A 12,582-nucleotide genomic window follows, 5' to 3' on the forward strand; every position below is an offset into this window, starting at 1 on the left:
GAACTTGAACATGTGGCATTCTTGGGTGGATAGAATGAGGGCAGACATGACATGCTCAATGCCTAAGGAGAAACTGTAAGAGGCTTTGTGAGAGTCCACCTTTTCTATTACTGATCCCCTATATTATGAGAATGAGCCCCTCCCACATATGAGCTGGTCTGTCAGCATGGTCCCAGAATTAAGACATGTATGTAGACTAGCACAGTCGGATCAGAGCCATAGACACTTTGCAGCATGCAATTAATGTGATAAAAATAAACTTGTTATTTTAAGAGAATGTGATTTGGGGAGTTCCTTTTTGCCACAGCAAAGCTGAATATCACACTACTTTACATGATGTTTAATAATAAGTAATGTTATTTAACAGTGGAATAGACACTGTAGGGTATAGACTTGTTCAAGTATGTATTCCCAGGTGATGTGCATGTGAGTATAGAATCTCCAAAATAGAAATTAAACATAAGACTTTTAAATATTTTAAAAGTTAAATATGGGTATTCTCACCTATACTCCACTAGTTTGATTACTAATTCATAGAATCACAATGAAATAATTATATGTATATCTTGTTTTCTGAACTCAAGTTGTTCTTGATTTGCTTACTAATATTACAGAATCAAATACATTTGGAAAATGAGGAATTACTTGTACTATATCTTCTATTAGACATTTGAGAAATTCTCATTCATTCTCATTATCTCCAAACAACTTTAGAGAGAATTGTATATTTTTTGCCTAGATTGTAGAAATCTGGAAAGCATTTCACTCACACCTTAACAAGAAAAAGGTATAGAATCTACAAATTCATTTATTTTATTGAGCCTATTAGAGAGCTGAGGTCACAAAGCAAGCAGTACTCTGAAATCTAAGGTGAGTCAGGTGCATCCAATAAGAGCCAGCGATGTGAGGAACAGCTTTCCTGGGAAAGATCATGGGAGGAAAGTAGTGCCAACATCCATCAGGCCAAGTTTCAGGTAAAATCTTAAAGACGATCTAAAGGTCATTAGTGAATTGCCTATAGTGACACAGAATTGATATTGTTCAGAAATATTATTTCACCATAATACTCAGATAACCAAACTAAATAAATCTGTTTATGCAAATTTATCTTGCTCCGTAGACTTCACTTGGAGACATGCATTTGATAATAAATTTGCCAGTCATTGTGGAAGGCACTGTAGATGCAGTTGAATAAGAGAACAGGATCCTAATGGGGAGAATAAAGTTGAATTACTACCTATTAAATATAGTTTTGTTAATGTCTGCATATTCAGCAAGAGCAGTTATGGTAGTGATAGATAAAAAAATGATGTACACAAATGTGAACAACTGTTGTCTCATATTTGTCTCTATTACAAAATTTTACAAATTGCCTGGGTTGTCAATGTGGTTTTTATTCATATGAGTAATACAACTCATGACTCTACTTTTAGTAAACAAAGTTAAAAAAATGTGGAATAATATATGCCATTTGAGAAGAAATTATTCTTAAGAAAGACATGTTACCCTATTGAAAAAAAGGGGGAGTTTCCAAATATTTCTTATGAAAGACTTGGATGAATTTTGTGAAATTAGGGAAAAAGTGGGAGAACTATCTATATGTGAGACAGAAGAAAAAGCCTAATAAAGTGAACTACTTAAATGTATAGAGAATTCACCAAGTAGAGTTTATTCCATATGACTAAGACAAGTTATGACTATTCTTTAGTAAAATAAAATTTAAAAAAAATGGAATGATACATCTCAACTTCAGAAGATGTTATTCTTAAGAAATCCATCTTGACCCAAGGAATAAATGGGGATTTCCAAATATTTCTGTTATAAATTTGGGAGAAAATGTGGGAAAGCAGGAAATGGAACCAATGGATAAATTATATAGATAGTGCAGAAAATGTAATTAACTGAGTTACTTAAATACAGAGAGAAGTTGAAGTCAAAGAAATGGAAATTTCAGGAAATAATACAAAGAGCAATTTCTATGTACACAATCTGCTCAAAAAATAGCAATTTTTCAGATCCATTTATTTGAGTCCTGAAATCATGAGCACTTCTTTGCCCCAGAAGAGTCGGCCCTTTTAGAACCCAATGAATCTTTTCTGAACCCCCTTTATGTCTTATTCTACAGACTGTAGATGAAGGAGTTCAGCATGAGTGTGGCCAAGTTGTACATCACTGAGGCTGTTATATTTGAATACAAGCTGTGGGGACCAGCAGGCTAAGATTCACTGATAGGATTGTACAATAAAATAAGGCCATGGATGAGAGGTGAGATGTACGAGTGGAAAATGTTTTGTACTTCCCCTGAGCTGATGAGATTCCTTTATGGCAGAAAATATCTAAGAGGGAGAGTAAAGTATTCCAGGAAATAGAACCCCATCCAGTAGCCCAGATTCATCACACATCATCACATTATGAAGGGAAGTGTCACAACAGGCCTCTTGGACAACCTGATTGAGTTCAGAGAAAAAGTGAGGGATGCTGATGAAAAAAAGTGATAGGAAGATATACCATGTTCTTGGATTGGAAGAATCAATATTTTCAAAATGGCTATACTACACAAGGCAACCTATAGATTCAATGCAATCCCTATTAAATTGACAATGGCATTTCTCACAGAACTAGAACAAAAAAAAATCTTAAAATTTATATGGAGACACAAAAAACTCCAAACTGCCAAAGCAAACTTGAGAAAGAAAAATGGAGCTTGAGAAATCTAGTTCCCTGACTTCAGTCTATACTACAAAACTACAGTTATCAAAAGAGAATGGTACTGGCAAAAACCAGAAATGTATATCAGTAGAACAGAATAGAAAGCCCAGAAAAACCCATGCAATTAATCAATTAATCTATGATAATAGAAGGCAATACTGTACAATGGACAAAAAAAATTGTCTTCAAAAATGGTGCTGAGAAATCTAGACAGCTACATGTAAAAAAAAAGAAATTAGAAAATTATTTAACATAATACACAAAAATAGACTCAAAATAGGTAAAGTCCTAAATGTTATATTGGACATTACAAAAACTCTTGAGGAAAACATAGGCAGAACATTCTTTGACATAAATTGCAGCAATATATTTTTCTATCTGTATCCTAGAGTAATGGAAATAATCAAATAGACCTATTTAAACACAATAGCTTTTTCACAGCAAAGGAAATCATAATTAAAATTAAAGACAACCGATAGAATGAGAGAAAACATTTGCACATTATATAACCAGTGGGGATTCATCTCCAAAATCTACAAACATCTCAAAACAAAAACAAAAACAAGCAAACAAAAACCACAAACAATCCAATCAAACAATTGGCAGAAAACCTAAATAGATATTTCTCCAAACAAGACATGTACATTGCCAAGAACCACATGAAAAGATACTCAACATGTCTAATTACTAGAGAAATGCAAATCAAAACTACAATTAGAGATCACCACACTCCAGTTAGAATGACCATCATCAAAAAGTCTATAAATGAAGCAGAGTCAAGATGGCAGACTAGGAGTATGCAAAGGTAATATCTCCTCACAACTAGGGAAGCTACCAGGCACTAGTGGGGGACCTTGGACACCTAAGGGGATGAGAATACCTCCCAAGCAACTGGGTAGGACAAAGGGCAGAGAAAAGGGGGAGGAGAAATGGAGACAGAAAAGGATTGAGGGGCAATTGGGAGAGGAGAGGTGTTCCCATGCCAGAAGGGGCCCATTCACTGAAACAGGATCAACAGGGACAGGGAGAGACCCTTGGAGGATCTGAGGATCAGAAGAGAATGCAGCCAGCAATTCACCCACCTACTTGGGTCCCAGCAAGCATGCTGGGGTGCTGGGCCTAAGTCTTCCCAGTATGAGGCCCTCTCCTGCTATGCTGAGCCTAAGTACTGCCCCCCCCCCCAGGGCCTTTTCCATCTGCCTGGGTCCTGAGTCTAAGACCTGGCCCACACCTAAGCTCCACCTCCCCCACAGCCAAGGATTTTTCTGGCATGATTTCTTTCTTTTTTTTTTTTTTGCTACTGTGGTTCAGTTTTAACTTGTTTCATTTATATTTTTATTTTTTCTATTTTTTATTTTTCTAATTTTATTTTAGTTTTTATTCTTTGTTATTGTTCTGCTTATTTATTTATTTATTTATTTATTTATTTATTTATTTTCTGCACCACACACCTTGATCGATTTTTGTTCATGGGCCAGGGATCAGGCATGATCTCCTGTGGTGGGAGTGTCAAGTCCGAACCTCTGGACTAACAGAGAATCTCATACCACAGGGTGTATTATTTGGAGTGAGGTCTCATGGAGGTCCTCATATCAGCACCAAGACCTGGCTATACCCAACTGCATTCAAACACCAGTGTTGTAACTTTCAGGCCAAACAGCTAATAAGACAGGAACACAGTGCCACCCACCAAAAAAGTGAGATGACAAAAAATTTCTGTTACAGCCAAAGGAGCATGGTAAAAACTTACAAGGCAAAACAAATGAAGAGAGAATAGGCAATATACCTGAAAAAAGAATTCAGAGTAATGATGGTAAAGATGATCGAAAATCTTGGAAAGAGAATGGCAGCACAGATTGAGAAAATATAAGAAATGTTTAACAAAGAACCAGAAGAACTAAAGAACAACAACAACAACAACAACAAAAACCCAGCAATGAACAGCACAATAAGTGAAATGAAAAGCACACTAGAAGGAATCAATAGCAGAATAAATGAGGCAGAAGAACAAATAAGTGTGCTGGAAGATAGAATGGTGGAAATAACTGCTGATGAGCAGAATAAAGAAAAAAAATGAAAAGAACTGAGGACCATCACAGAGACCCCAGAACAACATTAAACAGAACAAAATTTGAATTATAGGGATCCATGAAGAAAAAGAGAAAGGGACTGATAAAATGTTTGAAGTGAATATTGTCAAAAGCTTCCCTATCAAGGGAAAGGAAATAGTCAATCAAGTTCCAGAAGAGCAGTGATTCTTATACAGTATAAAACCAAGAATAAACTGGCTGAGACACATCAAACTAACAAAAATTAAACACAAAGAAAAATATTAAAAGCAGCAAGGGAAAAGGAACAAATGACATACAAGGGAACCCCCCATAAATTTAACAGCTAATCTTTCAGCAGATAAACTGCAGGCCAGCAGGGAGTGGCAGGACATATTCAAAGTGATGAAAGCAAAAAACCTACAACCAATATTACTCTACCCAGCAATGATCTCATTCACTTCGGGAAGAGAAATCAAAAGCTTTTCAGACAAGGAAAAGTTAAGAGAATCCAGCACCACCAAACCAGTTTTACAACAAATGCTAAAGGAAATTATCTAGGAGGGAAACACAAGAGGGGAAAAAGACCCATGAAAACAAATTCAAAACAATTAAGAAAATGGTAATAGAAACATACATTTTGATAATTACCTTGAATGTAAATGGATTAAAAGCTCCAACCAAAAGACACAGACTGGCTGAATGGATACAAAAATAAGACTTGTGTATGTGCTGTGAACAATAAACTCACTTCTGACTTAGGGACACATGCAGTCTGAAAGTGAAAGGATTGAAAAACATATTCCATGGAAATGGAAAGCAAAAGAAACCTGGAGTAGCAATACTCATATCAGACAAAATAGATATTAAAATAAAGACTGTTACAAGAAATAAAGAATGATACTACCTAATTATCAAGGTGTCAATCCAAGAAGAAGATGTAACAATTTAAATATTAATGCACCCAACATAGGAGCACCTCCAATTCATAAGGCAAATGCTAATAGCTATAAAAGGGGAAATAGAGAGTAACACAATTCTAGTGGTGGAATTTAACACCCTACAGACAACAATGGACAGATCATACAGACAGAAAACAAACAAGGAACCATAAGCTTTAAATGACACAATAGGCCAGATAGATTTAATTGATTATTATAGGACATTCCACCCAAAAGCTGAATAATACACTCTCTTCTCAAGTGCACACAAAACATTCTCCATGATAGATCACATCTTGGGTCACAAAACAAACCTCAGTAAATTTAAGAAAATTGAAATCTTATCAAGTACCTTTTTCTGACCACAATCAATTACAGGAAGAAAAAAAACTGTAAAAAAACAAGCATAAGGAAGCTAAACAATGTACTGCTAAATAACCAAGAAATCACTGAAGGAATCAAAGCAGAAATTTAAAAAAATACATAGCAACAAATGACAATGAAAACACAATGACATAAAACCTATGGGCCACACCAAAAGCACTTCTAAGAGGGAAGTATATAGCATTTCAATCTCACCTAAGGAAACAAGAAAAGTCTCAAATATACAATATAATTTTATACATAAAGCAACTAGAGAAAGAAGAAAAAAGAAAACCCAAAGTCAGTAGAAGAAAAAAATTATATAGATTATAACATAGATAAATGAAATAGAAATGAAGGAAATAATAAAACTAAAAGTTAGTTCTTTGAGAAGATAAATAAAATTGATAAACATTTAGCCAGACACATCAAGAAAAAGGGAGAGGATTCAAATAATTAAAATTAGAAATGAAAGAGGACAAATTGCAACTGACATTGCAGAAATGCAAATGATCATAAGAGATTACTCCAAGCAACTATAAACAAGAAAAATGGACAAACTGGAAGAAATGGAAAAATTCTTAGAATGGTACAACTTTCCAAGACTGAACCTGTAAAAATTAGAGAATATAAAAAGACCAATTACAAGTAATGAAATTGAAACTGAAATTAAAAATCTATCAACAAACAAAAGTCCAGGAACAGATGCCTTAGCAAGCAAATAATATCAAACATTTAGAGAAGAGCTAAAACCTATCCTTCTCAAACTCTTGAAAAAAATTGCAAAGGGAGGAAATCTCCCAAACTTGTTCCATGAGGCCACCATCACCATGACACCAAGACCAGAAAAAAGATATCACAAAAATATAATTATAGACCAATATCAGTGATGAACATAGATGCAAAAATCCTCAACAAAATACTAGCAAACATAATCTAGCAACACATTAAAAAGATCATACACCATGATCAATTGTGTTTTTTTCCCAGGAAGGCAACAGTTCAGCAATATATGAAAATCAATCAATGTAATATACCATATGAACAGATTAAAGAATAAAACTATACTATCATTACAAGATGCAGAAAAAAGCTTTTGACAAAATTCAAGATGCATTTATGATAACAACTCTATGGAAAGAATGGGAAATGAAAATATAAAAGTACACTTTTTAAAAAGCAGTGTGGGATACAGTAACAAAAGATACCATTTTCTATCTATAGAAATATAAATGGATTCAAATAATGTTAAGAAAAAGAGAGACTTGGTAGTTTAAAGAAAAAGAATATGTTCCATAAAATGAGAGATGATGGCCATAAGTTTGTTTTCTAAGTCTGTGAGTCTGTTTCTGTCTTGTAAATAAGCTCATTTGTATTTTTTTTCTAGATTCTGCATGTAAGTGATATTACATGATATATGTCTTTCTCTGTCTTACTTCATTTAGTATGATAACCCTAACCCTAATTCTAACCCAAAGGGATAGGTGGGAGGAGGGATAAAGTGGGAGTTTGGGGCTGACATATACACACTGCTATATTTAAAATTGATAACCAACAATGACCCACTGTGTAGCACTGGGAGCTCTGCTCAATAACCTGTAATAACCTAAATGGGAAAATAATTTGAAAAAGAATAGATACATGTGTATATATAACTGAATTACTTTGCTGTACACCTTAAACTAGTATAACATTAATCTACTATACTCCAATATGAAAGAAAAATTCAAAAAATAAAAATAAAAGCAGAAAACAAAAAAGGGGAGATGATTTATAATTTTAAAAACATATTTTCTTTATATTTGTTGATTGTTTCTTTTGCTCTGTAGAAGCTTTTTAGTTTAATATATGACCTATTCAATAAAATGTATTTTATATGTGAATATTTAATGTGAGAGAAGATACTGTGATACACATGCCTTATGGACTGCTATTGTAAGGTAATAGCTACCTCCGTGACTCTGTATGTTTATAATAAATACAGAACATGCTCGAATACACTCCATCTAACTTTTAAAATGCCCTCACTTCCCTGCAATTGCCTCTAAGCCTACTGTTCAATTTTGGTACTCCTTTTAAGTGCAAAACTTCTCTAATACATTCTAATTTTACTGGAAACAATGTTTTCAATTCCTTTCTCAGTTACATCCACTGGACTTCCATTCTCAGCACTTAATTGTCAACAATGATCTCTGCATTGCTGAGTCCAACAGATAATTTTCTTTTAACATATAAATAAGCACTTATAAATTAATTAGTTGACTGAAAAACACACGTCTCCAAGTCTTGGCCTGAGTGAGGCTCACTCGGATCTCAGGTGACCTCAGCTAAATTGTTCAGTTTTCATTCTCTCTGAATCTTACCTGAAGTAGCTGTGGGTCCCTGGACTCATTTCGATGGGTACTCTGATAGGAAGCTCTCATGTGGAAGTCCAAATTCCTTATGTTGGTTGATGATAGAGTCTGAAGCTGTTTTCTCAGACAAAATAGAAGGAAGGAGTGAAGTGGCATTCCCTCAGACAGACACAGGACTCCAAAATAAACAGGCAGGTCTCCTCCACCTCAAGGATGAAGAAGCTGAGGGACTGCAACATAGGAGATATTTATGGATTCCTAGGTCTCCTCATTAGGCACATTTCCTTCTTGTTACTCCAGCCTCAAGTATATGATTTCCCTCAGTACACTGGTCTAGACAGAAGTACCTCCTAATGATTCTCTGTTCTCAAGATACCAGGTTAGAATTCAGGTGAATTATGTTTATATTAATCCACCATGAACTCTTCTGCCTTATAGAAGTCTAAACTTCCAGCACTTTATTCTGACCATTATTTCAAGTTTTCTTAAAAGTCTAAGACTGAGGAACATGTCTTGATTAGGTCCTTTGGATCTTCAAAGCATTAACTTGTGGTGGGGACAGGGTCCTAATGTCTCCAGAAAATTTCTGTTACTGTTTCAACAAAGCAAAGAACTGAGATCCTTTAGTATGAAACCTTGAGTACTACAGTCTTGGGCATCATGGAAACTTTGCCTAAACAATTAGGATGTTTATATTTACATCACTTATTAGGGGCTGTCATTTAGTCCCACATTAAAAAAAATGTTTGTTAATTATAAGAGATGTATTTAGATCTTTTGTGCCATTTAAACTGGCTTAGTAAATTATACTTTCTTAATCTTTATAAAAGTCCATTTTATGATGTAGTACTTAATGGATTCTATTCTCCATTGCAGAAATGGGACTTGAAACATTTTAGTGATCTGCCAAAGATATAATCTGAGTAAAGGATGGGGTCTTAATTCTCAGGATGTTCTTAGTTCTCAAACTGTGGCCACTGGTTCCCAACCAGAGATAATTTTGCTCCTGGGGAAATTTGGCAACATCTGAAGAGTTGCTGGTAAATATCTACAATGCATGGGATAGCACCCAGCAGAAATAATTATAATGCACCAAGCACCACAGTGAGAAGGGGATAAAACCTATTCTAGATGAACATTTCTACAAGCTCAATGTACATAATAATCCCAAAGGATTCTAGCACTAATGCAGGTTCTAATTCATCAGGTCCTGGTTGTCTGGAGATTCTGAATTTCTAACAAGGTTCTGGGTGATGTTGATATTGCATGCATGTCCGGGTCTGCGGAATAGTCTTTGACTAGCAAGGTTGTGATCTAGCATTATATTAGGTAGTTTAAGGTCGCCTGAAACAGAATTTGTCTTTGCATGCAATTTCAAAATAATTATATTGACTCATTGAAGAGGCTGTAATAACGTCTGTGTTTCTTTTATTTAACAGCCCTTAAGTGACAGCAAACAATATGTTTCTGAAAAATATTTTGTAAAAAGCAGAATAAATTGCCTGAAAAAAATTCAGAGAAATGCTAATAAAGATGATCCAAAATCTCAAAAACAAAATAGAGAAAATACAAGAAACATTTAACGGGGACCTAGAGGAACTGAAGAGCAAACAAACAGTAATGAACAACACAATAACTGAAATTAAAAATACTTCAGATGAAATCAACAGCAGAATAACTGTGGCAGAAGAACGAGCAAGTGAGCTAGAAGATAGAATGGTGGAAATAACTGCTACAGAAAGAAAAAAGCAATAAAAAGAATGAAAGACAGTCTCAGAGACCTCTGAGACAACATTAAGTGCACCAACATTCGAATCATAGGCATCCTAGAAGAAGAAGAAAGAAAGAAAGGGTCTTAGAAAATATTTGAAAATATTATAGTCAAAAATTTACCCAACGTGGGAAAGGAAAGTTAATCAAGTCCAAGAAGCTCAGAGAGTCCCATACAGAATAAACCCACCAAGACACAAGTTAATCAAACTAACAAAAATTAAACACAAAGAACAAATATTAAAAGCAGCAAGAGAAAAACAGCAAATAACATATAAAGGTACCCCCTAAGGTTAACAGATGATCTTTCCACAGAAATCCTGCAGGCCAGAAGGGAGTGGCAGAATATATTTAAAGTGTTGAAAGGGAAAAACCTACATACAAGACTACACTACCCAGCAACATTCAAATTCGATAGAGAAATCAAAAGCTTTATAGATAAGCAAAAGTTAACCAGCTTTAAAACAATTGCTAAAAGAACTTCTCCAGGCTGTAAACACAAGAGGAGGAAAAGACCTACAAAATCAAACTCAAAATAATTAAGAAACTGGTAATAAGAACATGCATACTGATAATTACCTTTAATGTAAGTGGATTAAATGCTCCGACCAAAAGACACAGACTGCTTGAATGGTTACAAAAACAAGACCCTTATATATGCTGCCTGGAAGAGACCCATTTCACAGGCACATAGACTGATAAAGTGAGGGGATGGAAAAAGATATTCCACACAAACTGAAGTCAAAAGAAAGCTGGAGTAGCAATACTCATAGTACACAAATTAGGCTTTAAAGACTATTACAAGAGACAAGGAAGGATACTACATAATAATCAAGAGATCAATCCAAGAAGAAGATATAACAATTGTAAATATCTATGCACACAACATAGGAATTCTTCAATACATAAAGCAAATGCTAACAACAATAAAAGGGGAAATCAACAGTAACAAAATGATAGTAGGAGACTTTAAGACCCCACATTTACCAATGGTAATATCATGCAAAAAGGAAATGAATAAGGAAACACATGCTTTAAATGACACATTAGACTGGAGGGACTTAATTGGTATTTATAGGGCAACCCATGCCAAAACTACAGAATACACTTTCTTCTCAAGTGCATACGGATCATTCTCCAGGATAGAACACATCCTGAGTCACAAATTAAGCCTTGGTATATTTAAGAAAATTGAAGTTATATCAAGCATCTTTTCTGACCACAATGCCATGAGACTAGATATCAATTACAGGAAAAAAAAAAACTCTAAAAAATACAAACACATGGAGGCTAAAGAACACTCAACAAAACAACAAAAAGGTCACTAAACAAACCAAAGAGGAAATCAAAAAATACCTAGAAAAAAATGATAATGGAAACATGAGGTCCCAAAACCTTTGGGATGAAGCAAAAGCAGTTCTAAGAGGAAAGTTTAAAGGAATACAAGCTTATCACTAGAAACAAACAAATAAAAAAAGTCAAATAAACAATATAAACTTACACCTAAAACAATTAGAGAAAGAAGAAGAAGAAAAATAACAACAACAATAATAACAATAACAAAAACAACAAAAAAACAAAGTTAGTATACGTAAAAAAAAATCATAAAAATCAGATCAGGTATAAACGAAAAAGAAATGAATGAAACAATAACAAAGATCAATAAAACTAAAATCTGGTTCTTTGAGAAGATACACAAAATTGATAAGTCATTAGCCAGACTCACCAGGAAAAAAGGGACAAACGGAAGTCAACAGAATTAAAATGAAAATGGAGCAGTAACAACCGACATTGCAGAAATACAAAAGATCATGAGAGACTACTACAAGCAACTATATGCTAATAAATTGGACAACCTGTAAGAAATTGATAAATTCTTAGAAGAAATAGAAAATATGAACAGTCCAATCACAAGCACTGAAATTGTCACTGTGACTAAAAATCTTCCAAAAAACAAAAGCCCACAGCCAGATGGCTTCACAGGCAAATTCTATCAAATATTAAGAGTAGAGTTGAGGAAAAAGATGGCGGCGAAGTAGAGAGACGTGGAGTGCATCCCTCTCCACAGATGCATTGGGAATGCACGGAAGGACACAGTCATTCCCACAGAGAACCAGCTGAACACCAGCAGACGGCCTCAGACACCAGAAAGGGCTGCGGGGAGCCTGACATAGCCAGTAGGGAGGCATCTATGAGGGCTCAAAGAGGGTGAAGCGGCGGAGCTGTGGCAGACGGGAGGGAGTGAGAAACATACGGAGGGTCCGCAGCGCAGCTCAGCGTTCCCGGACCGAGACATCGATCCGCGGCTGAACGGAGGGTCCAGAAGCGGGAGCGTGGGAACTGGAGAGCTGGTTCAGGGTGAGAAACATTGTTGCCGGTAGGGGGACGGACCGAGAG

Source organism: Hippopotamus amphibius, chromosome 15 (assembly GCF_030028045.1).
Source record: "Hippopotamus amphibius kiboko isolate mHipAmp2 chromosome 15, mHipAmp2.hap2, whole genome shotgun sequence".
Classification (NCBI taxonomy): Eukaryota; Metazoa; Chordata; class Mammalia; order Artiodactyla; family Hippopotamidae; genus Hippopotamus; species Hippopotamus amphibius.